This window comes from Chrysemys picta, chromosome 7 (genome assembly GCF_011386835.1).
Source record: "Chrysemys picta bellii isolate R12L10 chromosome 7, ASM1138683v2, whole genome shotgun sequence".
NCBI classification, from domain to species: domain Eukaryota; kingdom Metazoa; phylum Chordata; order Testudines; family Emydidae; genus Chrysemys; species Chrysemys picta.
Window position 1 is genome coordinate 105478622 of NC_088797.1, and position 26918 is coordinate 105505539.

Here is a 26918-nt window from a genome sequence, read left to right on the forward strand (position 1 = left end):
GCCCTGTTTCTTGGCAAATTCACATTGTGGTCCCCATTTAGGCAAAATTTGGATGTAAGTTTGCTGTACAGTTGAGAAATAGCATGGAAATACTATATAACTCTAGCTACTAGAAGAAAATCCGAAGTACTTATACTTAGGCTTGGCAGAATTTGATTTTTTTAAATATATAATTTTGACAGATATCAATGTTTATTTTGAAACATTTTTGCAATTTTTATCAATTTATTTTTTCACAATTGCAGGAAATTATGGGAGTCAGACAATTATTTAATGACGGTAGATATTGAGATTCAAAAGTTAAAGCTTTATAAATGGTTAAAACACAAAACATATCAAAATACACAAAGTAAATAGCCTTAAAGCAACAAATCATACTTGTTTTTAACTATTCACTCACTACTTCATTTATCACAAGCCTAACTCATAAGTCAAAATCACCAGATTTTGACAAGCTCTCAAGCAGCATTTTCCTTACTTTGCCTCTGTAAATTTTGACTGTTATTGATGGAAATATATTTTCCTCAGTTGGTGTTTGTATGGTGAAATCAATGTTTACCAGCATTTACCGATTATACTTGACATACTGAAATATTTTCTTGAATCTCATATTCATATTGAAAGGCAGATGTACTAAATCAGACCATAAAGACATCTATTTAATTTAATTAGCTATTATTTACTGAATCAGGGCCGGCTCCAGGCACCAGCTTAACAAGCAGGTGCTTGGGGGCGGCCAAGGGAGAGGGGCGGCACCTGCGGCAATTCGGGGGTGGCAGGTCCCTCACTCTCTCTAGGAGCGAAAGACCTGCCGCTGAACTGCCGCCGCCAATCGCGGCTTTTTTTTTCCCCCCCCCCCAATTGCCGCCCAATTTGCTTGGGGCGGCAGAAATGCTGGAGCCGGCCCTGTACTGAATCATGCATCTCCAAATGAAAAACTTCTATAACAAAGGCACTTTCAAATCCAGTGAATTAAATATATAAGGAACAATTACACAACAAACTGAAACTGATATGCCAGATGTTGAACTTGTTACATGGAATTGTCTGAAGGGCACCTGTTCTGTGACTGGTGTTTTATCACAATAAAGCAACATTAATTACATAAGGACGGAAGAGTAACATCTGTTTCTGAATTTAGTCACCTATTGGGCATGCAGTAAGCATCTGATTCTCTCATTTATCTTTCTACAAGGCAAAGCTTTATTAGGGACAGAAAGAAGCTATGGGGCTTCCCTGTCACTAAAAAAATAAAACAGAAGTAAATACTATCAATGTGTATACACTGGCATGTTGTACCTTTTGTCATAGATTTTGATATTGCCTCATTTTACTAGACTTTTTTTACTAAGCGGCTGTGGAATAATTCGATGAGTCAGGGGATGCATTTGCCTTTTGTAACTATACTTATGATCCAAGAGGCAGCAACTTTAATTAATAAGAAGTTTTGATATCAGAAATTCATATTTTTTTTTAGTCAGTGCATTTATCCCTGAGAGTGGATCTTTTTTCCCCACACAGATCCCCGCTGACTTCAGTGGGAGTCAATCTGCATGGATCCAATTAGGCAAACTGTTTCCATGGGACCAACATTCATTAGCTTTTCGTATGAACAACATCACCTCCTCAATGTATTATTTATCTGCACTGATCCCAAAATCAAATCTGCACTATATTAATTTATGCTAAACTATATGCTTCAGTCATAATATATTGATTATACTGAGGCCGATATGTACACTATGAGTCAATATTAAGCACAGTACTACTGGTTTATACAGATCACATCATCAGAAGACTCCTGCATCACTTCCCAAAGTCCTTACTTAGGCCAGACTATAAATCATTAGACAATAAGGGCCCAATCCAGCAACTTGTTTTGTGCAGGCAGAGTGCTTAGCCCAGGTGGAGCTGAACTGACAGTGAAGGCACAGCATTCCCTCCAGTTACACCAAATTGCAGGGTCAGGGTTTAAACCGGCTATGTGAGTTTAGCTTGGTTATTTAATTTGTTGCATGTGGGCAGACTGATGCGCCTGTGTGGGGCCTCATCAACGTCAAAACTGAAATTATTCTGCTGTTCCTTCATGTTGGGGGTGAGGAAAGAGAGTGGCTGAAGTGAAATTGCTCCTGGAATCCCTACATGACATTTAGTGGACCATAGGCGGCTGCTCTCAAGGTTGCAGCTGGGCAGAGAACTGGAGTATTAACAGGCTAACAGTCTCCAGTTCTATTGTACTCTTGTATTCAGTGGAATTTAGATGCAGCAGTGACTTTACCCCTCATATGCTATCTAGTGGCTGGAAGTTGAAGCTAGACAAATTCATACTAGAAATAAGGTACAAATTTTTACAGTGAAGACAATTAACCACTAGAACAACTTACTTGAGAATGTGTGGTAAATTCTCCATCACTTGCAGTCTAAGTAAAGACTGTATTTTTGAAAAACAAGGATATATTATAGCTTGAAGATAAGCTATAGGTGTGATGTAGAAATTATTGGGTCAGATTCGTTGGCCTGCTTTATGCATGTCAGACCAAAGGATCATAACGGTCCCTTCTGGACGTAAAATTTATGAACCTATAAACAAGCTCTAAAGCTCTGTTTTATAATATTCTTTTGCCTTTGGAAGTCTGAAGCAATTTCAAACCATCGAAAGGGAAAACTGAGTACGTCCTTAAATTCACCTCGAATTTAGATCCAAACTATGCATCAGTTCCACTGGGACTCCATCTTCTCCTGATTAATCGTGCTGGGGGCTTTGCCTGTCTCCAGCACTCAGGACCCTGAGCTACCACCATCACCTGGGAACCCCGATCAGTTCAAGCCTCATAGAGTAGGTGAGATCCCCTTCTTTCTCTCTCTCTGTTTTCCTTTCTACCTTAGGTATTAACCTTTAATAATGTATGTTATGTTGGTTTAGGCTCTCCTTGTTTAGTTATCACTATTATTCAATAAATAACTTTTATGGTTAAGCTGGTTGCTACTCTCTGTCTTGCTGGACTTCACTCTTTTGTGTTTTTAGCTTCCCCTATTTACTCTATAGCAACACTTCTTTTACCTAAGCTAAAGATCCCTGCAGCGCCCAAAATGCTGTGGGGTTTGCTCATCAAGTAGGATACTACCAGTACAACTGTGGTGTGAGAGTGAAGATAGGGACGTGCTGAATCTGGGATGCATAAGGGTGACAGTGTGAAAGTGCTGCTTGACCCAGTCCATTGAGCCCTCGGAGGGGGGGGGGAGGGGAGGTTCATCTGGTTCTGTGGCTGGAGGAACCCAGCCCTAGGGAACCTAGGTCCGGCAGGATAGCTCCATTGGGAGGGGACTTGCATAAGGGAGGAGTAGAGCTCCATATGAAAACACACATGACACAAGCAGTACATTGATAGAATTACAGAACACCCCCCCCCCCACAAAGAGTAACCCGAATAAATGAGCATATCCCAAAGTAACAGGCAAATTGGTAACAGTCTACCAGCCTGGGCTTTCTTCAAACTAGTAACTGAAAGATGTATGGATTAGTAGAGGAAAACAAATCCATTAAACAGATCGCTGCTGCTCCTTTTCCATACATCTGCAATATTTTGTTGATTTACACATCTACTCATATTTTAATGCTGATCAAAACATAGCAACTCCTGAACTTACCATGATTACATAAATTTAGTTTTTGACTATATCAGTAAAATCTGCATGCAGTGGGACTGTGAAGTGGACAATCTAAAGGAAGTATGATACAGATAAGAAAATAACTAACAAGAAAGAATTACAGTTTAGAAAAATGCCATGCAGATAAACCCCATCTATTTTACTCTGTGTCTGAATGCTATTAAAGGACACTGGCATTTATAACCATAAGCTGTCAGTATGTGATATACAGTAAACTGTAATGAATCTTCCATCAAGCTAAAAAAAAGAGCTGTACACAATTTAGATGTACTTTTCTTTGCCTTGCTATGACTGTGCCAAGAGCATGTAATGGTTATACAAACACAAAAGGTTTACATTAAAGACTACAATTTATGTTAAAAAAAAAAATTACCGCAGGTGGTACAAAGTACATTATTACCATTGACCATCTCAGAAATGCCTGAATGCATTCACTCTTGAAATCAAAAACCCTGATTACATGAGCTAGTACCTATTCACGGAGGTTAAGGCAGGGATCCTTCAGTGGTTACAGTATTAGGTGTGCCTGCCTATGCTATCAATTGAGATGCATTTCTACAGCGGATCTCCTTTTTTTATGTCAAATTCACAATCTGTACCTGTTCCTCCTATAACTGCTGACTTACCTGCTCCGATTTCTTTATCCCCCCTCAACTTCCTCCTAGTCTTTAATCAGGCCCACATTTCAAGTCTCCTACCTTCCTGAGCACGTTCTGTAGATCCATTCTAAATTTTCTCTTCTGCACCTCTCATCAAGTTACCCAATCGTTCTTCAGTTTCATTCTCTCGGCTTCCAGCTTTGTAAAGCGTCTGTTTTCTGATGAACTATCTTTCCAGTTTTTCCTAGTGGTTGCCTCTGATACCGGAAGCTCCTCATTTCCTAATTTCCTGGTTTCATTCTCTTCTGACTAAATACTTCCGCTTTGACTTAGTAACTGTTGTTGCAATATTGTCAGGAAATAATAAAGCCACAAAAATACAGTTGGGCTGTAATCTTGCTAATATCCTTTCAGAGGTTGCTGTAAAACAGTGTTCTGCTTATAGTAGATCCAGACATTATACACATGTCCAGTCCACTTTTCAAGTGCAAGTAATTATTATACACAGAAGCAATAGGTGCAAAAGCTAAATGACAGTTAAATCTCTGCTTCAAGTATGGGACATATCTTATCATTTCTGCACGTGGCTGAATCTTATTCAGAAAAGTAGTGGCATGTCTATCTTGGAATCATAAGGATCCATGGGGCTAGAACCCAGGTCTGCCATGCAAAGCCATATCTAAAGAGCACTGTGGAGAATAGGTGCCGCAGAAAATACCGACCCAAGGGACCAGAATGACAGAGTCCTTTGATTGGCCCATGTGAACTATTTAACCTTGGAAGGCACTCCAGAAAGTTATCTGGGCCACCACACAGACTTCTGGCCTGCTGCAACTCCAGACAGCACCTTGCTTTCTGATCTCCAGTCTCCAACCCCAGCCTAACTCTTGCACACCAATCCCAGCTCTCATGATTATCCCGATCCCTGCTCACTGACTACTGCCTTGTGGTCATCCTTGAGTTGTGCACACCAGCCCAGCTGTGATTGCTAAACCAGACCAGCCACACCCCGGTCCTTTACAGTTTGCCACTGTCAACACCCTACATGGAAGACCCTTGGAAGGGTTGGGCTACCACCACCCACTGAACCAGATGGGGTTTTGGATTCGCAGGAGCAGATCGCTCAACTCTGAAGTGAGAACTATCTGCTGCAGTCCCAAGTGGCACAGCTCCTAGCAGAAACTAAGACACTCTGCGACCAGCTTGCATGATCCCAGGAGGAGAAGTCTGTGCTCCAGTCTCAGGTTTAGCCACTGCCCTCTGAACAGGGTCCTGCCGTACCACTACCCACATGTCCTGTGGCTCCTGAACAAATGCCATCTCCTTTTCCTGCTCTGTCCTAGGGTGTATCCCATTGAACAGAGCAGTGTGGGGCTAGCGATCAGTTTCCTAGCTGGAGAAGGACTGCATTGAGCCTCCCACATGCTGGAGCAGGACAGCCTTGTGTTAAATGACCGGAATGACTTCCTGCGAGTGTTTTCCACAATTTTTGATAACCCTCATCATGCTCGCTCAGCAGAAGCCGTGTTATGAAGGCTCCAGCAAGGGTGAGGTCCAGCTGCTTCATGTGCAGCCCAGTTCCTGCAACTCGCAGATGATGTTGAGTGGAACAAGGTGGCCCAACTGAACCAATTTCGGTGTGGACTTAGTGAGGTAAAGGATGAGCTAGCATGCATCAAGACCTTGAACAGAATGGATGCTTTTATTGAGCTCTCTCTCTTTCCATATCAACAACTAGCTATGTGAGCAAAAGGAGGAGAGAAGTACCAACATGCCGCCACTTGGCCTACCCCCATGCCGAAAAACCCAGGACCCAAACATGAACCAATGCAGGTTGACCTGGGCCGCCAATGCTTAAATCCTGGAAGAAGAGGAACAGCAACTGTGCAATAACGTATGCTTTTATTGCAGCACGCCAGAACATGCCCTCACCTTTGCCCCTCATGGACCTCAACAGCAAGGAATCAGGAAACAAGTGAGCCCAGACTTAATGGGTGGGGCACCCTGGGCACCACCAGGCCACTATGCTTTGGAACTAACCCCCAGGGCTTGAAGAAAACCTGATCCAGGACATGCGGATCCTCCCTTTGCTTCCAAGTACAGATACAGTTATGTACCATAGATGGGGCCCAAGCCAACGGCCCTCTCCCCCATTTAGCCTGGGCTCACAGTGGGCTGTGATTAATTCTGGGACTGCTGATAATTTCATAGATGCAGAAGCTGCTCAAGTACTACAAATCCTCCTCTGTTTAAAGCTACATCCGTTCTTGTAGAGACAATAGATGGGTCACTCCTGTCCTCGGGGCCAGTGCCACAGGAATCAGTACCCCAGAAGCCATATTCCAGGGTCTTTGGTAATTGCTACAATTCAATGCGATCCATTCTCCACACTTTCCCCTAATTCTCCATATCATCTGCTTGGAGCAAAAAGACCTTGCATCTCTTGACGAGAGAAAAGGATCTGCTTCCCCTCTGAACACTGCGGAAAGGTCTGCCTGCATGCAGTCAGCCCCAATATTCCGGTCCCGAACTCCTGCAACCAATCCAATAGCCTGAGTCTCCCTGATAAGTTTTGGGAACATGCAGACATTTTTGAGGATAAAAATGCAGACATGGTACCTGTGCACCAGGACAATGACTGCCCTATAGATCTGTAACCCATGGCAAAGATCCCTCACAGACAAATCTAGGGGTATGTCTACACTACGGGATTAATCCGAATTTACAGAATTTGAATTTTGGAAACAGATTGTATAAAGTCGAATGTAGGCGGCCACACTAAGCACATTAATTCGGCGGTGTGCGTCCATGTAACAGGGCTAGCATCGATTTCCGGAGCGTTGCACTGTGGGTAGTTATCCCATAGTTCCCACAGTCTCCCCCGCCCATTGGAATTCTGGGATGAGATCCCAGTGCCTGATGGGGCAAAAAACATTGTCGCAGGTGGTTCTGGGTACAGCCTCACCCCTCCCTCCATGAAAGCAACGGCAGACAACCATTTCGCGCCTTTTTTCCCTGGGTGAACACTGCAGACTCCATACCATGGCAAGCATGGAGCTCTGCTCAAGACAGCAGTCATGAACATTGTAAACACCTCGCGCGTTCTCATGCAGTTTATGCTGAGCCAGGACCAGAAAAACGAGGAGAGGAGGAGGCGGTGACAGCAGCGCAGCGACAAGAGTGATGAGGACATGGACATGGACACAGAATTCTCTCAAACCACGGGCCCCGATGCTTTGGAGATCATGTTGTTAATGGGGCAGGTTCTATCCGTGGAACGCCGATTCTGGGCCCGGGAAACAAGCACAGACTGGTGGGACCGCATAGTGTTGCAGGTGTGGGACGATTCCCAGTGGCTGCGAAACTTTCGCATGCGTAAGGGCACTTTCATGGAACTTTGTGACTTGCTTTCCCTTGCCCTGAAGTGCCAGAATACCAAGATGAGAGCAGCCCTCACAGTTGAGAAGCGAGTGGCGATAGCCCTGTGGAAGCTTGCAACGCCAGACAGCTACCGGTCAGTCGGGAATCAATTTGGAGTGGGCAAATCTACTGTGGGGGCTGCTGTGATACAAGTAGCCAAAGCAATCACTGAGCTGCTGCTACAAAAGGTACTCTGGGAAATGTGCAGGTCATAGTGGATGGCTTTGCTGCAATGGGATTCCCTAACTGGGGTGGGGCAATAGATGGAACCCATATCCCTATCTTGGCACCGGAGCACCAGGGTACCCAGTACATAAACCGCAAGGGGTACTTTTCAATGCTGCAAGCACTTGTGGATCACAAGGGACATTTCACCAACATCAATGTGGGCTAGCCGGGAAGGGTTCATGACACTCGCATCTTCAGGAACACTAATCTGTTTAAACGGCAGCAGCAAGGGACTTACTTCCCGGACCAGAAAATAACCGTTGGGGATGTTGAAATGCCAATAGTTATTCTTGGGGACCCAGCCTACCCCTTAATGCCATGGCTCATGAAGCCATACACAGGCAGCCTTGACAGGAGTCAGGAGCTGTTCAACTACAGGCTGAGCAAGTGCAGAATGGTGGTAGAATGTGCATTTGGCCGTTTAAAATGTCGCTGGCGATCGTTACTGACTCGCTCAGACCTCAGCCAAACCAATATCCCCATTGTTATTGCTGCTTGCTGTGTGCTCTACAATCTCTGTGAAAGTAAGGGGGAGACCTTTATGGCGGGGTGGGAGGCTGAGGCAAATTGCCTGGCTGCTGATTATGCGCAGCCAGACACCAGGGCGACTAGAAGAGCATACCAGGAAGCGCTGCGCATCAGAGAAGCTTTGAAAACCAGTTTCATGACTGGCCAGGCTACAGTGTGAAATTTCTGTTTGTTTCTCCTTCATGAAAACCTGCCCCCTTTATTGACTCATTCTCTGTAAGGAACCCACCCTCCCCCTTCCCCCAGCTTGCTTTCAAAGGAAATAAAGTCACTATCATTTAAAAATCATTTATTCTTTATTAATTGATTATAAAAAGAGGGAGAGAACCCGGGTGGAGTTTGGGAGGAGGTTCGGCGGGAAGGAAAAGGCCACTAAAATAAGGTTAAAAAAATGACAGCCTTTTGCTTGGGCTGTCCACTGGGGTGGAATGGGAGGGTGTACGGAGCCTCCCCCCCCGCGTTCTAACACGTCTGGGTGAGGAGGCTATGGAACATGGTGAGGGGGGAAGGGGGTTATACAGGGGCTGTAGCGGCACTCTGTTATCCTGCTGCCATTCCTGAAGCTCCACCAGACGCCGGAGCACGTCTGTTTGCTCACTCAGCAGCCCCAGCGTTGCATCCTGCCTCCTCCGATCTTCCTGCCGCCACCTCTCATCTCGAGCATCTCTCCTCTCCTCACGTTGGTCCCTCCTGTCCTCACATTGGCCCCTCATGTCCTCACGTTGGTCCCTCCTGTCCTCACATTCACTGGCATCTTTCCTATACTTTGAAACCATGTCCTTCCACTCATTCAGATGAGCTCTTTCACTGCGGGTGGATTCCATGATTTCTGCGAACATCTCGTCTCGCATCTTCTTTTTCCGACGCCTTATCTGAGATACCCTTTGGGAGGGAGGAGGGAGGTTTGAAAAATTTGCAGCTGCAGGAGGGAGGGAAAAAAGGAGAGAATTTTTTACAAAGATACATTTTACAGAACAATGCTTATACTCTTTCACGGTGACCAACACTATTCACATTACATAGCACATGTGATTTCTGTGCAAGGTCGCATTTTGCCTCTTAATATTGAGTGCCTGTGGCTCTGCTGCTAGAGATCACAGACGCAGGTCCGGGCAACAGAATTCGGCTTGCATGCGGCTACGGTAAGCCATTGTCTTTCGGCTTCTGCACCCTCCTTCCCACATACCAAGCAAAGCCCGTTGGACTGCTGTGGTTTTCCTGTTAACCTTCAGCAGCAGAAAACAAACTAACCCCCCCCCCCCGTCCAATTCTCTGGATGATCGCTTTATCCCTCCCCCCACCGTGTGGCTGGTATCAGGGAAGATCCCTGCTAGCCAAACGCGAAAAGCTCAGGACCAATTCCCGCCCGCCCTGCGCTTGACTAACTGCAGGGAAGGATTTCTTTTCAGCCACAGGCAAACAACCCAGTAGGAACGGCCACCTCTGTCCCCTTAATTAAATTCCTGTATTTCAACCAAGTTACCATGAGCGGTATCACTCTCCTGAGGATTACACAGCGAGATAAAGAACGGATGTTGCTTGAATGCCAGCAAACACCGGGACCATACGCTGCCAGGCTTTGTCATGCAATGATACCAGATTACTTGCTACTAGCATGGCGTGGTCAAGTGTCCTACCATGGAGGACGGAAGAAGGCTGCACTGCCCAGAAACCTTGTGGCAAGGCTTTTGGAGTACCTCCAGGAGAGCTTCATGGAGATGTCCCTGGAGGATTTCCGCTCCATCCCCAGACACGTTAACAGACTTTTCCAGTAGCTGTACTGGCCGCGAATGCATCCCAAGTCTTCAGGGCAAAGTAATCATTAAAAAACGCTTGCTTTTAAAACAAGTTTTATATTTTAAAAGGTAAGCTCACCTGAGGTCCCTTCTATGGGGTCATGGTCTTGGATACTGGCTTGGGAGGGTTGGGAGGATACTTCAGTCAGGCTGAGAAAAAGATCCTGGCTGTTGGGGAGAACGGAGTGCTGTGTGCTCTCCGCAAGCTCGTCCTCCTCCTCCTCCTCTTCCCCGTCCGCAGAATCCTCTGGTGTAGCTGATCAGATTACCCCCGCCTCGGAATCCACGGTCAGAGGTGGGGTAGTGGTGGTGGCCCCCCCTAGAACTGCATGCAGCTCAGCGTAGAAGCAGCATGTCCGTGGCTCTGACCCGGAGCAACCGTTTGCCTCCTTTGTTTTTTGATAGGCTTGTCTGAGCTCCTTGACTTTCACGCGGCACTGATCTGAGTCCCTATTGTGGCCTCTTTCCATCATGCCCTTGGAGATTTTTTCAAAAGTTTTGGCATTTTGTCTTTTCGAACGAAGTTCTGCTAGCACTGAATCCCCATATAGCGATCAGATCCAGTACCTCCCGTACGGTCCATGCTGGTGCTCTTTTTCGATTATCGGCCTGCATGGTTACCTGTGCTGATGAGCTATCTGTGGTCACCTGTGCTCTCCATGCTGGGCAAATAGGAAATAAAATTCAAATGTTCGCGGGGCTTTTCCTGTCTACCTGGCCAGTGCATCCGAGTTCAGATTGCTGTCCAGAGCGGTCACAATGGTGCACTGTGGGATAGCTCCTGGAGGCCAATACCATCGAATTGCGGCCACACTAACCCTAATTCGAAATGACAATATTGATTTTGGCACTACTCCGCTCGTCGGGGTGGAGTACAGAAACCGATTTTAAGAGCCCTTTATTTCGAAATAAATGGCTTCGTTGTGTGGACGGGTGCAGGGTTAATTCGATTTAACGCTGCTAAATCCAAATTAAAGTCATAGTGTAGACCAGGCCTAGGCAATGAAGTGGCAGCCCTTCTCATGTACATCCAGGAAAACTTGGCCATGGGCTTAATCCAGTGTTCCACCTCCCCAGCTAGGGCTCCAATACTTTTTGTTAAGAAAAAGGATGGAATGCTATGTCTCTGCATAGACTATCAGGCCCTAAACCAGGTGACGGTCTGAAACTGGTATCCCCTGCCCCAGTCATGAAGTTGCTAGATTGTGCCCAGTCCACCAGAATTTTCTCCAAACAGGACTTCTGCAGGGCTTACAGTCTAGTGTGCATTAGGGCGGAAGACAAATGGAAGACGTGCTGTAGGAACTTAGTAATGTCATTTGGTCTGACCAAAGCTCCTGTGACACTTCATGAATGACGTATTTAGAGACACCCTGGAATGTTCTGTATCAAATGATTTCTTTGCATCAAAGCCCAAAAATATGTATTAATTCCATCTAGCAGTACTCAAAACCTAGTTATAACAGCTGTAACATAGTAAAACTCCTCTTTCAGCAATTCAAAACTAACCATTTCTATCCCTCCTTCTCATAATGGCTGGTACCTGTTGCCTATCCCTAACACAAACAAATTAAACTATTCATGTAAAGTCTTGTTCTGACCCAAAAGGAGTTTCAGCAAATTATTCAGTGGCAGAAAAAACAATATAAAGTGAGGAGGGTATCTGAAAGCTTTTCAAACAACAAAAATTTCTGACTGAAGTTTAGGCCTGCCACAGGATGACTAGCCGTGCGGTAACAAGATAGGATCAGTTCACCTGTGCCTGATCAGTACACCTTCAAGTTAGGCTGGAGAGCAAGGGCATTTGGCTTGAGTACTTTATGAGCAAAGAAGCTTAATTGTGATGATTAATCCCAGGTGTGGGGATAAAAGGATGATGAGAACTAGAAACCCAGTAAGGGAAGGGCAGACAAAGCAAGGATACTTGTAGAAAGGGACCACAGGGAGCAGGCCACGCTCATGGGGGGAAGAGACCTCAGTACAAGCTAGAGAGACACCCACGAGGCAAGAGGCTAGGCTCCTGAAGGGGAAGCCCTGGAGTGAGGGTTAAGGAATTTTGTGGAGTTCTGTTGGAGGAAGGGGGCAGGCTGGTTAGTCTTATGAAAAATGGATCTGGAACAGCAGGCCGAGACAACTGGACTTATTATTCACTAGATTTAGGGGCTGAGATGGCTGGACTTTGTGTTTTTTATTTTAATGTCCAACAGATGATGCTTTATGATGCTGGGAAAGAACTGAGTTTGTCCCCATAAAAAGAGAGAAAAGGAATAGTATTTTAATTTGTTATGCGTTAATAAAACTAGCCCTGAAAAAGGGAGTTTTCTTCATGATCCTAACCTCATGTGTATGTTTTGAAATGCTTCTGGGAGAACAGGCACCACAGTTTAGGTGACTCCAGAGTCAATACTGACCAACAGGGGGTACTCCTGCACAGTTCTAGCCTCTGAAAAGGCCCCAATCCTGCCATTTACAACACACTGGAGGATCCTGACTTCAATGGGGATCTGCTCACACACCGTAACTTGCAAGACTGGGGCCTTTGTAAAACATAAAACAGTCTTTATGCCTCAGGAAACACATGGATACTCTAATTCCTTAATGCTTTTTCCCTTCAAGGAATATTAATATTTTAGATGGATTCTCCTTTATCTTTAGTTTTCTTTAAAACAATATATTTTCTTTAGCAGAGCATTAGCCAAGTTCTTCATTTTTAAATCTATTTTGAGATATAAAAATGTGGGTATTCTCAATAAAAAAACCAAACCAAACCCAAGAACACACACACACCTCTGTGCATTCAATCTCAAGACTCTAGAAGCACAGCTGTCCATCTTGACCTGCAAACACATAATGGCTACAAAAATAGTTTTAAGAGAAATCTCTCCTGAGATAATCTCCACACTTGAAAATCCTTCTTAAACAGATCAGATGCGAGGGATAAGAAATAGACGCTGCATCTACATTACTACCTGAAGCAGGTTTTGGTTGAGTCCAGAAAAATGTATACACTAATGGAGTTCCCATGAGCATTTTCTTGGCATCTTCACAGTAAACAAAATCAGGAAATGTAAAAAAATGCCAGCAATACTTGCTGCCAATAAATAAATAAATTATAAAGGCACTTGAAATGCTTTAAGGCAGAATGGCACATATTCAGGTCCAACAGCATCTGCTAGGGGAAATATTCCACAGCAGCGGGTTCTACCACGAGTAATTAGTATGGCTGCTATGATTATTTAGAGTAACTCCTTTTCAGGTCAGTTTCACCAGTGGTATGGAAGGAGAGTTTGTTTCCAGTTAAGAGCTACACCCTCTTCACCTTACCCCGGGACTATTCCTTCACACTTGAATATGACTACTCACATGAAGAAAGCAAACAGCACCATATGCAATCCCAAATGTATTTTGTAAATTCAATGAAGAAAATAAAACAGAACTTCACAATGAGGAAGGAAGAATTAGATGATCTTGCTCATATTTACTGGCATTCCTTTTTTAAGGATGTTACCGACAAGCACTGTTTTTTTAAAAATATACTGTCAGTAAGTTTACTGAGGTTTGGCAACACAGCAAGAAACCAAAATTATCTCTATGTTCAAGAGAATACAGGAGAGTTGTATATTACAGTGTATCAACAATAAGTAACTTTCCAAGATCCAGCTTATGACTTTAGAAATCTGTGAACTAAGAGTAATATAGGATTACAACTTGAAGGTCGTGTTCTTTACACTCACTGAAGTCAATGGAAAGATTTGATTAAGTAAGGACTGTTGCCTACATTGATTTTTTCCAGGAGTCTCATGACAAAGTTACTGTCTCAAAACACAAATATCTTTTCTCTTTAAATCTACAACTTGGAAGGGTACCAAATGATGAGTCAAATATTTTCTGCTGTGTTGAACAGGTTTTCTAACGTTCCTTTCTACTCTGCTGCATAATGTAGCTGATGCTGGGGTAAAAAATAATTTTCTAGTTATTTCTTTGGTGTCTGGAGTATTCTGTTTCTATAAATAAATCTGCAAAAATTGCTATTAAATTTGCTCTCAATTTTCTGAGTTGCAAGTGTTTTCATGAGCAGTATCATAAAGTACCACTCTCCACACTTTCCTCTTCCATGTCAGCAGAAAAAGTAAATAAACAGAAGGGGGTAAAAGAGAATTGAGCAACTTTTGACACCCTCCTGTTCATTTGTTTTTCCTGCTGCATGTAATTATATTCATTTCCACCAGCCCCTAGTTTACACCACCCATTTCTATTGCTTGCCATTTTGGCTCCTGGTTCTATCTCCTTTCTTAAATTAAAACTACTGACAAAGAGAAAATACCCCGAATACTATTACATTGTTTATTACTTGGAAACTTTTGCTCAATAAGGAGGTGAATACATCTAATCACAATTATGTACAACATAAACACAGTTCAATATGTCCATATCTCAAATTTTGCATGCCAAATATTTTTTAGTTTGGAGTTTACGATCGCTGCTTTATTAAAAGACTATTACAATCCCAAGATAAAACACTGGCACTAAATTAACATACTAAGGCCTGAATTTGCTGTCACATGTTTGTAAATTTCATAACAGAACATTGCCCAGGCATTTCAGGACTTATACACATATGCAGTCTGCAATTTTACAACTGTCAAGCCTCTTCAAGAGCTTATTGGTGAATAACTATTAATAACAAATTATTTTTAGAAAGGATTGATGATAAACATTTTAAACTTAAATTGTTTTTTTATTTAAATCAAATACAGGTTTATTAAAAAAACCAAACCTATTTAAATTTACATTGAAAATTGTCAATCTATGTTAAGGCCTAAACTTATTATAATCTATCAGAATCATTTAAATTAAACACAAAAATAATATTAAGCAGTATATATTTGTTGCTAAGTTCTAAAGAAAGTCAGACCACTGAACTGGTGGAAGCTAAACACCTGGAACCAGAGTTTTCTGAAGTGCTAAGCCAGCTTTTGACAGCAGTAGCTTCTTCTGCAGTTGCAGAACTACATTTCAGTTTTTTTCAACTAATCGGGAGTTGAAAAAGTAGGTACATTTGTTTTTCTTCTTCCACTCTATGAATGAACATTAGTTATGAGAGGATGTGATCTACTAGCTCTAACATCTTAAAGGACATAGTGACCAAAAAAAATCAGTTCTATTCACTAACTACAGATAATACTTCCTTTGCTTAATAAATCAATTAGTTTTAAATGCAAAGTTTTTGATAAACTTATTTTTCCCATTTAAGGTAGTTTTATTTAATACAAAAAATTAAAATGCTGTTTTTGTCTATTTTAATTAAATTTGAATTTCCATACAAATAGAGCTTGACTCAAGTCATAAGTAAATAAAAAAAACGCTATATTTAGTTGCAAATCAATGTGTTTTAATGGTTATCAACTCACAAGAATTAACTGTTCTTTAAGAAAATAAACTAAAGATGCAGGATTTAAATAATCTACCATGTTTTGAGTAGCTCCTGGATTCCTAGATTGGAGCCACCCAGTTACAGATTCCCCTGCTGCTCTTAGGGTTGCCAGGTGTCCGGTTTTCAACCAAAACACCTGGTCAAAAAGGGACCCTGGCACCTCAGGTCGGCACTGTTGACCTGGCCGTTAAAAGTCCGGTCGGCGGCGCAGTGGGGGCCCGAGGCTAAGGCAAGCTCCCTGCCTGCCCTAGCTCTGTGCGGCTCCCGGAAGCGTCTGCCAGGTCCTTGCGGCCCCTAGGCACATAGGTGGCAAGGGAGGCTCCGCAGGCTGCCCCCACCCCTAGTACTGGTTCCACAGCTCCAATTGGCTGGGAACCGTGACCAATGGGCACTGCAGCGGTGGCACCTGCAGGCGCAAGAGCAGCGCAGAGCCTTCCTGACTGCCCATGCACCTAGGGGTTGCAGGGACCTGGTGGCCATTTCCTGGGAACTGCAGTAAGCGCCATCTGGACCCCGTACCCCAAACCCACTCCTGCACCCCAACCCTCTGTCCCAGCCTGGAGTCCCCTCCCACACCCAAACTCCCTCCTGGAGCCTGCACCCTCACAACACCCCCAACCCCCTGCCCCAGACCTGAGCCCCCTTCTGCAACCCAAACTCCTCATTCCCGTCCCCACCTCAGAGCCCACACTCCCAGCCAGAGCCCGCACCCCCTCCCGCACTCCAACCCCCTCAGCCTCAGCCCAGAGCTCCCTCCTGCACCCCTCATCCTGAGCCCCACCCCAGAGCCTACACTCCCAGCCGGAGTCCTCACCTCCCCCACCACCCCCGGCTCCCTGCTCCAGTCCAGAGACCTCTCCCGTACCCTGAAGCTCTCATTTCTGTCCCCGCTTGAAGCCTGCACCCCCACCCCAGAACCCATACCCCGTCCCGCACCCCAACTCCCTACCCCAGCCCAGTGAAAGTGAGTGAAGGTGGGAGAGAGAGAGCTACAGAGAGAGGGGGGATGGAGCGAGCAGGAGCAGGGCCTCAGAGAAGGAGTGGGGCAGGGGGCAGGACATGGGTGTTCGGTTTTGTGCAATTAGAAAGTTGGCAACCCTAGCTGCTCTATATTCTTGAGGCAGAGCACAGACAAGTCAAGCACAATCATTTCTCCTACTACTATGCACAGTGCTTCTCTCTGCACAGAGGCTGCTCCACAACTAGTGCAATAGCATATTAGCATAGTACTTTAAACTAGCTCTTTACATTAATACCGATAATACTGATCCTGACTGATTCAAGGCACATCAGAAATAATGGTACGGTTGTGACAAAATTCACAGTTAATACTGAATTTCATAATGAACTATGAAGAGTAAAGGAAGGAAGCTGAACAGGAAGGAAAGCTGTGTGAGTTAAGGACTTTTGTTGGTTTCTGTGACCTTAAATATTCTCTGAACACACACATGGCTTAGTACTAAAGCTTTCTATTTATTAATTATTATTATTAATATTATTTTGAAAAATCTCCTTCGTGGAACAGCTTGGCTCTCAGGTAAACATGTTTTTAGGTCAATGATCTCTCCCACTCCAAAATGGTATATGCCACCTACCCAAATAAAGGAACACTTCAAAATGGGAGGCTTTGGATCTCTTGGATAAATATGCAGTTATGACAGACAACCAAAAACGTATTTATGTTGCTCTGGTTGCTAAATATGTAGTTGATCAATTAGTTTCAAAAGTGAACCTAAGTTAATAATAAAAAATCCTGTAATCTAGGAATAGGCTTCCTGGTCAGCTGCGTACTTACATAATTACAATACTACAATATCCATAGTGAGCATCCTTATGAAAATGTAAGGAAAAAATAACTATAAACGGGTAGGACTCACTGTAGCATCAAATAAGATTTTCATGTCATTTGTGCTCATGAAATCTAATTCAGGAGTGAGAGAGGAAAGAGTTTTTGTGGCTTTGCGTACTGTGGAAGCCCAATGTATATATTATTTCACAAATCGTTAAGTGCAGTAAATATTTTTCATAAAATATACAAGGTTTGATAAGATCGCTGCAGGGTAATGTTCACAGCTACTGCCTGCTGAGGAGGCTTTGTCTGGTGAATACATATAATGCTGAAAATTCAGCTATACAACTCCTTCCTACAGCATGCTGATTTCTCTGTCATCTATTGCTTTCAAATACAGTTTCTTTACTTTAATTGTAGTCCTCCAGTTCTTGCGACATCCACAATGACCACTGAAAACAATCCCCCTCTGACCTCACTTCCTGTTAAGTTTCTCTGAGATATTTACTTCACATTGTAGTCATCTTCTCTCTACATTGTTCAATTTCACTTCTAGACAAACACGTCAATAAATTGGCTTTTTTCTCCTGTTTTCCTTTTCAAAATATCTAAAGCAACCAACCCATAAAAGACAAATCAACTATGGGGCCAAATGCTGAGTTCCATGCTATAAAGCCGTACCCATTCAAGTACACTTACTGATACAAGAAGTCTTACTGCAGTCAAAAGCCAACCCTTGTGCTTAGAGCTCTGTGGGATTTGCCAATAATTTACTCAAGCCAAATTGAGAATGAGGCCCATAACTGGTTTGTGCTAACAAAGTGCACAAAATGTGCTGAAATGAGAAAACATCTACATTTAATTCCCATACAAGTGATTTCATATGTTGTAAAGCTTCAGCTTTATATAAAGTAAATAAGCTTGCATGGTTAAAATAACCAAAACAAGTGAAATAAAAATAAAAAACAGAAAGTGTTAATGTCAACATTCCCACAACATTACTGTAACTGAATTGCATATCTTGCATGCTCCACAGTACATTATTTCATGATATAAAAGAGTAAGATACTTATGGCAAAATCAGGGCCGCCCGTGGGGGTAGGTTGCAAGTGGGGCAATTTGCCCCAGGCCCTGGGCCCCACAGGGGCCCCCACAAGAATATAGTATTCTATAATATTGCAGCTTTTTTTTTAATGGAAGGGGCCCCCGAAATTGCTTTGCCCCAGGCCCCCTGAATCCTCTGGGCAGCCCTGGGCAAAATTGAGTCATTTAGACTTTGGTGACACTGGTGCAGAACCATACTAGCCAACATGGAGTTCTAGAAAGGATTGTGTCAGAAGGCATAATCCCTTCTTAACCTGTGTTCACAGGGTGGTAAGCAAGCTGCATCACTCCTGTGAATACTGCAGCTTGCTCCCATCCCTTTCAACCCAGCCAGCTTTGCAAGCTAGTCTTCAGTGGGTAATGGGGTCATAGTCTTGCTTCCACCCCTTCCGACAATTTGCATACGTGTGGGTGCAAACAGGAAGCAGTCTCTCCCTGCACTTCCCAAGTGTAGAAATGATCTATCCTTTAAGAAGAAAGCCAGGAACAGAAATTAACGGAAGTGTGCAATGTAGCCAAGTTTTGCTGTTGGAACAAACATTTCTGTACCCTTTTTGTGATTTTAAATGTACAACACAACTGTGGCATTGAATTTTGTAACTGGTTTCAAAAAACCAAAGATTTTACTTGTGGAATTTATAAGATCCATGCTATACAGCAGAAGCAGAGTTTATGGCTTATGAATGGCATAAATTTTACCCAGTGTGGGTTTCCAACCAGTAAAGGTTCATTTAAAAACCTATGTACGCATGCACAGTACCTCTATTTTTAAGTGTGCTCCTGAAGACTTAAGGGATTTTCTATTACATGTGTTCAGTATGCAATTTCAAAGTCTAATATCTCAGAACAATCAAGTGCTACTTTTTTCAAAACAAACAAAGATATTAGACCACAATGAGGATTATTTAACCCATGCCAAGTTTCCAATATTAGCCATTTTTGTAATCGCGGTGTTTAAAATCTGTGGTTAAAATATGCCCTGGAGTTGAAATCAAGCCTGGAAATTTTAACCTCAAAAGATTTTTTCTTATTGAAAGTCGGAAAGCTATAAAACGGAGCATTGTACCAGAAACTGTTTTGTAACCTTAACTAGAAAAATAACTATAATGCAATTCCACTGTCAGATTTCTTTCTTTATGGCTTTCTCAACTTAATTCAACAAAATGCAATTTATAAACATTTAAAGAGGTACCTTTTTGACAATGCGTAAGCCCATTAGGGTATGTCTATGCAGCAATTAAATACCTGCAGGTGGCCTGTTTCAGCTGACTCCGGTTCACATGGTTCAGGCTACAAGGCTGTTTAACTGAGGTGTAGACATTTGGGCTCAAGCTTGAGCCTGGGCTCTAGGACCCTCCCCCGTCATGGGGTCCTAATTGTTAATGAAAATATGGCCCTCTGTATTTCTAAATTTTTGGCTTATCTTTGCTATAGTGTTTACTTGCTTGATTTAGGAAAGATTCTTGTTTTCCACTGTATAATTAAAAGATCTGTCTGAATCACTGCTGTGGAAAGGAAACCTGCTTTCTAAACCTGGTGATGGCATTTGATATACAATTCCCTTTTCTTGTGTGGGGCAAGAAAAGTCCACTCAGCTGTTAAAGTTCCCAAACTGGTAGATAGGGATAACAAATCTGAAGTATACAGTTAATCAATTTGTGGGTATGAAATCTCTGGGTATGTATAAATGCAGAAAGTCTTAAACAATGCACCTGTTTTGGTCATCTGCAGGGAATGAACACAGGATCTCTAGATCTAAAGCATGAGTCTCTATAATCTGAGATAAAACACCATGTATGGAGATATTAACTTATTCATAAACCCCAGTAAGCAATCCAATCACTAGAGGGGGACAATGACCCATACTGTGTTAGCGTGCGTTACATAAGCACATACATTGGGCCATTTTTCCTGAAAGGCAGTAGTGGGCAGAGTGGATGAGACTTGGGTTCTATTCTAAACTTGAGCTGCAGTACCTTTGACCAACCTCTCCGTTATTTTACCTGTAAAATAGGTAATTGTTTCCCCTGAGGTGAGGTATGTGGCCTTGGTTGTGAGTGCACAGAAATATTAAGAACAGTCGCTCTGTCTCAGAGGTAACAAATGTGAGTAACCAGCACTCCCTTCCTGGGGCTTGGTTTAATCAGTAACGCTAAAATAATAATAACATAAGCTACGGCCTGAACTTCCTACCCAAGCTTGATGGTTGTTCTTTGATTCTTTGTTGGTGTGATCATGGTGCTCATGAGCACAAAAATCAGAATATTTTAAGGATGTGTCTGCACCTTGTACATCCTTCTGCCCTCCTTACCCAGTCATCTGAGCGGAAAATGGTCAGAGGCCATTCCCAGGCCACCTCTCAGTTCCTCCACTAATTCAGAATCCCAGCAGAGGTTGACTCCGAAAGAACAGGCATAAAGGGCAGGTCACGGGATCTCCATGGACAAAATATCTCTAAGATCCACAGGTGCTGTAAGGTAACTAACTCTTCTTTCCTTGGGTTTCCCTCCAGGACTGTTAAAATTACATCTGATCAAAAGAGACACTTCTCCCTCCTTGCTGTCATGACTGAAGCTAACAGGACCTAACTGCTGATATGACACAGCAATAATTTTAATGTAGGGTTATGGCACTGTGATGCTGTGTATAAGAAAGGTGACCATCTAGATCACTGTTGTTACCACTGTTACACAATTTGCATAAACCTTAGGCAAACTGTATCATGTAAGGTGTTAATGGGAAAGTTATGATTTGCTATGTATGATTATCCTGTTTATATGCATGTATCTTTGTAACTGAAGTTATGAATATTGGCCATGGACTTGTATCTTACACATGTGTTGTATTCCTGGGTGATACCCCCAAGACAGAATTTATATCAAGGCTAGACAGCTATGTGTTGATGTCCCATCAAGGGCACACAGCTCTCTCAATGGTCCATTGAAGTAATTCATCCCGTCCAGATAGAGCTTCTTGAGGATGCCTCAGACAGAGAGGAACCATTGGCCACCTCTTGTGGTTCGGTAAACCATGTAAGGACATTTGACATGATCACGTGACCCTGGATTCCATCTTAGGCCAGCTATATTCCACACACAAGTACTACAGGGTTTGTTTGGGACTGTAAAATTCCAAGAAAATGGTAGAGGATATAAAAGACCCCTGAGACATCTCAATTTTGTCTTCATTTCCTGCTTTGTTTCTCTGGACTGGATTTCTAACAAGGAATCTTTAAACAAGGACTGATGACCCCAATCTGCTTGGGTGATTCCAAGGAGACTTTTGCAACCAGCCGTTTATTCCATCACTGCTACAAACCTGATATAAGGATTTTGTAATCACTTGTATTTATGTGATTCCTTAATCATGTATAACTCTCTTCTTATTAAATCTTTAGTTAGTTTACTAAGGTTGGCTGACAGCATGATATTTGGGTAGGATCTGAGATTCATATTGACCTGGAGTTATGTGTCTGGTTCTCTGGGATTAGAAAGAACCTCACATATGGTGAAATGCGTTTTCAGTAACCTCTCACTATATTAGATTGGGTTGCCTGGATGGGAGCTGAAGGCTGGAATGCCTAAAGGGGGCTGTGTTTGGCTTCTGGTTAACCAGTGCTGTACTTCAGAAAGCTCTTTTTTTGCTCATTTGGTGAATCTAATTATTGAGTAAACCACCAGCTTTGGGGATGGTCTGCCCTATTTTTTTTGCAGTTTGCCCTGAGTGTGGCACTCAGTGTGACCCATCCCAGGCACCTGGTCACAAGCACCCAATTCTATAACGTTTTGACAGAAGAATCCTGTATTGCTATACAGGGTATTAGTCTGCCAGCCTGTTACAGAGTTCCCAAAACAGAATTAAAGCCACTATATGGCAGAAATTCCAACTTAAAATCAGAAATTCCCTGGCTCCCAACCTTTGGTTTACTTATATAGAAAACATTTTCCTCCTGCTTGAATGTAATTTAGTGAGTGAGTCCATGCTAGTTGAAAACTCCATAAAGTATAGATCTATGCCATGCACACTGTAGGAACTCTGTATTCCACAGCTGCTTTGATGAGGAACATCACACCAGAGCAGCTGTACCATAAAGGCTTCTAAAGGTGTGCTTGGTTCTTGTACAGTTCAAGAATCTCATATCCAGCTGGTGTAGACTTCCTGGTTTGAGTAATTATAACAAAGGTTTTTAAAGAAAGTACTATAGCAAGAAGTGCCGTATATCTTAATATTGCTCAGTGCAGCCATGTTCTGAGGCAGTGAGTTTCAATAGTTCATTTCTTTAAGGATTAAAATTGTAGTGACAGTACTGTGGATTTTTTCTGTATATACAATGCAAACATCGTTTTATAGCATATTGTGATAAAATAAAATGAAGATAAGCCATCAGTTCATTCTCAAGGATCTAATCTTTCTCCCTCTCACATACACACAAAGTAAAATGTTCAGAAGTGACTTAGAAACCTACGTGCTTGGCTACCTGGGGAAATTTACTGGCATAATTATACCACTCTACTTATATCAATTTAACATCCTGTGTGGACGCTCTTTAAACGTGTCTTTTTTCCAGTAGAACTAATGAGAGTGTCCACATGAGGAGTTATGTCGATAGAATTATGCCAGAAAATTTCCCATGCCCAGATGCATACTCTAAAAATGTAACAAAACTGCAAAAACTCTGCCTGTCCAGTATGTCATGTTCAATTACTCAGACCTTTATTTGTGAACCAAAAACATTTCACATATATATTGTAAGCATTTGTTGTTTTGAGCATTAAGTCCATAGCAACTCTGAAGTTTAACAAACAAAATTCTGATTATCTAAGCACTCCTTACCATCTTCCCAAAATAATTATCTTACTTAAAATACTTTCCAGATTGTTTAATTTAAAAAAATCACAGTTTTGGAGGATTAGATAGCTTGGTTTACTGGCCTTTAGGTTGTGTCTCAAATTCTGCCTCAGCCAATAGTGACAAAAAAGTCATTACCATCTGGTAGTAATATGGTATTTGTAGACTTCAAGGCCAGAAGGAACTATTGTGATCACCCAGTGTAAGCTTCTGAACACTGAAGGCCACAGAACCTCACCCATCCACTCCTGTACAAAAGATCCACCATTTACTCTAGTTCAGTGGTTCTCAAATGTTGGGTTGGGATCCCAAAGTGGGTCACAACCATGTTTTTAATGGGGGTCACCAGGGCTGTCTTGGACTTGCGGAGCCCAAAGCCTGAGCCCCACCACCCAGGGCCGAAGCTCAAACCCCACCACACCTGGGGGACAAAAGCCGAAGCCTGAGGGCTTCCAGCCCCTCGGCGGGCGGGGGCTCAGGTTACAGGCCCCCTGCCTGGTGCTGAAGCCCTTGGACTTTTGGCCTCCCCACCAAGAGTGGTGGGACCTTGGGGCTTTTGGCCCACCCCCATCTGGGGTGGCAGGGCTCAGGCAGGCTCAGGCTTTCAGTCCCCCCTCCTGGGGTCGTGTAGTAAATTTTTGTTGTCAGAAGGAGGTCGTGGTGCAATGAAATTTGAGAACACTTGCTCTAGTTTAAACCTGCAAGTAACCCATGTCCCACACTGCAGAGGAAGGCGAAAAAAAAACACAAGGTCTCTGTCAATCTGACTGGAGGAAAATTCCTTCCCGACCCCAAATATGGGGGTCAGTTGGACCCTGAGCATGTCGGCAAGGACCCAACAGCCAGACACCTGGGAAAGAATTCTCCATAGTAATTCGGAGCCCTCCCCATCTAGCATCTCATTTCCAGCTATTGGAGATATTTGCTAATAATTACAGATCGGCTACATACCATTGTAGGCAGTCCCATCATGCCATCCCCTCCATAAAATTATCAAGCTCAGTCTTGAAGCCAGTTAGGTTTTTTGTCCCCACTGCTCCTCTTGGAAGGCTGTTCCAGAACTTCACTCCTGTGATGGTTCAAAAACCTTACAGAATCACAGGACTGGAAGGGGACCTCGAGAGGTCATCTAGTCCAGTGCTTCTCAAAGCCGGTTCGCCACTTGTTCAGGGAAAGCCCCTGGAGGTCCGGGACAGTTTTGTTTACCTGCCGCGTCCGCAGGTTCGGCCGATTGCGGCTCCCACTGGCTGCAGTTCACTGCTCCAGGCCAATGGGGGCTGCGGGAAGGGCGGCTAGCAAATCCCTCGGCCCGTGCCACTTCCCACAGCCCCCATTGGCCTGGAGCGGCAAACCGCGGGCCAGTGGGAGCCACAATCGGCCGAACCTGCAGACGACGCAGCAGGTAAACAAACTGGCCCAGACTGCCAGAGGCTTTCACTGAACAAGCGGTGGCCCCGACTTTGAGAAGTACTGATTTAGTCCCAGTCCCCCTGCACTCATGACAGGACTTAGTATTATCTAAATCATCCCTGACAGGTGTTTTGTCTAACCTGCTCTTAAAAATCTCCAATGATGGAGATTCCACAGCCTCCCTAGGCAATTCATTTCCAGTGCGTAAACCACCCTCACAGTTTAGGGTGACCAGACGTCCCGATTTATCGGGACTGTCCCAAATATTTACTTGTCTGTCCCGCGTCCCAACCGAACATCGGGAATTGTCCCGATATTTTGCACTCCAGCGCACAGGCGGAGGGGGCACAACCCCCCTCTACCCCCCAACTCAGCCCCAGCCTCACCCCGACTCCACCCCCTCCCTGCCCCATTGGGATCCCTCCCCCAAATCCCTGCCCTCTTCCCCAACCACTCCGCATTCCTCCTCCTCCCCCCCTCCCTCCCAGGCTTGTGCGAATCAGCTGTATGGCGGCAAGCGCTGGAAGGGAGGAGAAGCAGGACACAGCAGCCCGCTCAGGGGAGGCAGAGGTGAGCTGGTGCGGTGGGGGGCCGGGAGCTGCCGGTGGGTGCTCAGCCCCCGCCAATTTTTCCTATGCTCCGTCTCTTTTTTTGTTGTGCTCTGCCGCCGGCTCTTGTGTTTTGTTTGTTTTTTTGCCTCCGCCGACAACCTCCCCCCTTCGTGCCCTGATATTTCATGTCTCTCATCTGGTCACCCTACTCACAGTTAGGATTGGTTCCTGAGTTAGAGTTACTATGGTGCGGTGTGTGTGGTTGCTGATGAGAATATGCTTAAGGTTGGCGGGTTGTTTGTGGGCGGAGGGACTGGCCTGCCTCCCAAGGCCTGTGAAAGCGAGAGATCATTGTCCAGGATGGGTTGTAGATCACTTATGATGCGTTGGGAGAGGTTTAAGCTGAGGACTGTAGGTGATGGCAACAGAACTCTACTGGCCATCACCTACAGTCGGCAACCTTTCAGAAGTGGTGTGCCGAGTCTTCATTTATTCACTCTAATTTAAGGTTTTGCATGCCAGTAATGCATTTTTAACGTTTTTAGAAGGTCTCTTTCTATAAGTCTATAATATATAACTAAACTATTGTTGTATATAAAGTAAATAAGGTTTTTAAAATGTTTAAGAAGCTTCATTTAAAATTAAATTAAAAATGCAGAACCCCCCGACTAGCAGCCAGGACCCGGGCAGTGTGAGTGCCACTGAAAATCAGCTTGCATGCCGCCTTTGGCGCACGTGCCATAGATTGCCTACCCCTTGCACTAGAAAGAGACCAAGATCCACACACTGTTAGCATGATGTTAGCACTGTTAGCACGTGCCATAGGTTGCCTACCCCTGCACTAGAAAGAGACCGAGATCCACACACAGTTAGCACTGCCATTTAGATGTGTGTGTGTGTATGCTTGTATTTCAATATACAGATGTAGCTTTTCCTTGGGACTTTACACACACACACACACACACACACACACACCACACACACACACACACACACACACAGAGATAAACACTCCTGAATAGCTTTTGAGTTTCCCCTGCCTTCCTTCAAATCGACATCCAAAGCGGTAGTAAATTAGCTAGGCCCTGGTGTCTACTGTGCAATTACAAATGTAGCTGGGTTTTCCTGATAGTCATCCCAACCCAGCCTCCAGCTAGCTCATGAGTATCAGGGAACGGAGACTCCTTGGCAGCTCCTCTTATGTGGACCGCGCTCTCTCTGCCAGAAAAGCACCATAGCAGGGCGGGATAGGATCAAGGAAAAAGGATGAGGTCACTCAATGTCCATAAGTTTCTAGACTGGAGATCATCAAGACGGGTTACCGAGTAGAACCGGGTTGAGGAGCCGCTCTGCATCTGCACTATCATGAACAGCACCTCGTTCACCCCGCCTAACTGCTGAGAGCTCCAAAGGAAAGCAGTTCAGGATGCTGTGCATGCGACTCCTGCCTAGGCTGCTGCAATAGCATGACTGAAGACTGACAGTGAGCCAGCAAGGGTTAAGCAACCAGCAGGCTAAAAATCAACCTTTAGGACATATTAG

At 43.9% G+C, this 26918-nt stretch overlaps 1 protein-coding gene across 4 annotated transcripts in view; it reads right to left on the bottom strand.

Annotated features, from left to right (window-relative positions):
• PTPRE (protein tyrosine phosphatase receptor type E) overlaps positions 1-26918 on the bottom strand; it is a 243335-nt gene that overhangs the window by 124241 nt on the left and 92176 nt on the right. The window contains exon 1 of one of the 4 annotated variants that reach the window (XM_005299649.5): positions 4368-4521. The exons of the other annotated variants lie outside the window; for them this stretch is intronic. The gene's annotated coding sequence lies outside the window, so the exon portion shown is untranslated. Of the gene's footprint in view, positions 1-4367; positions 4522-26918 lie in introns of those variants that run through there. 4 annotated transcript variants of the gene reach the window in all.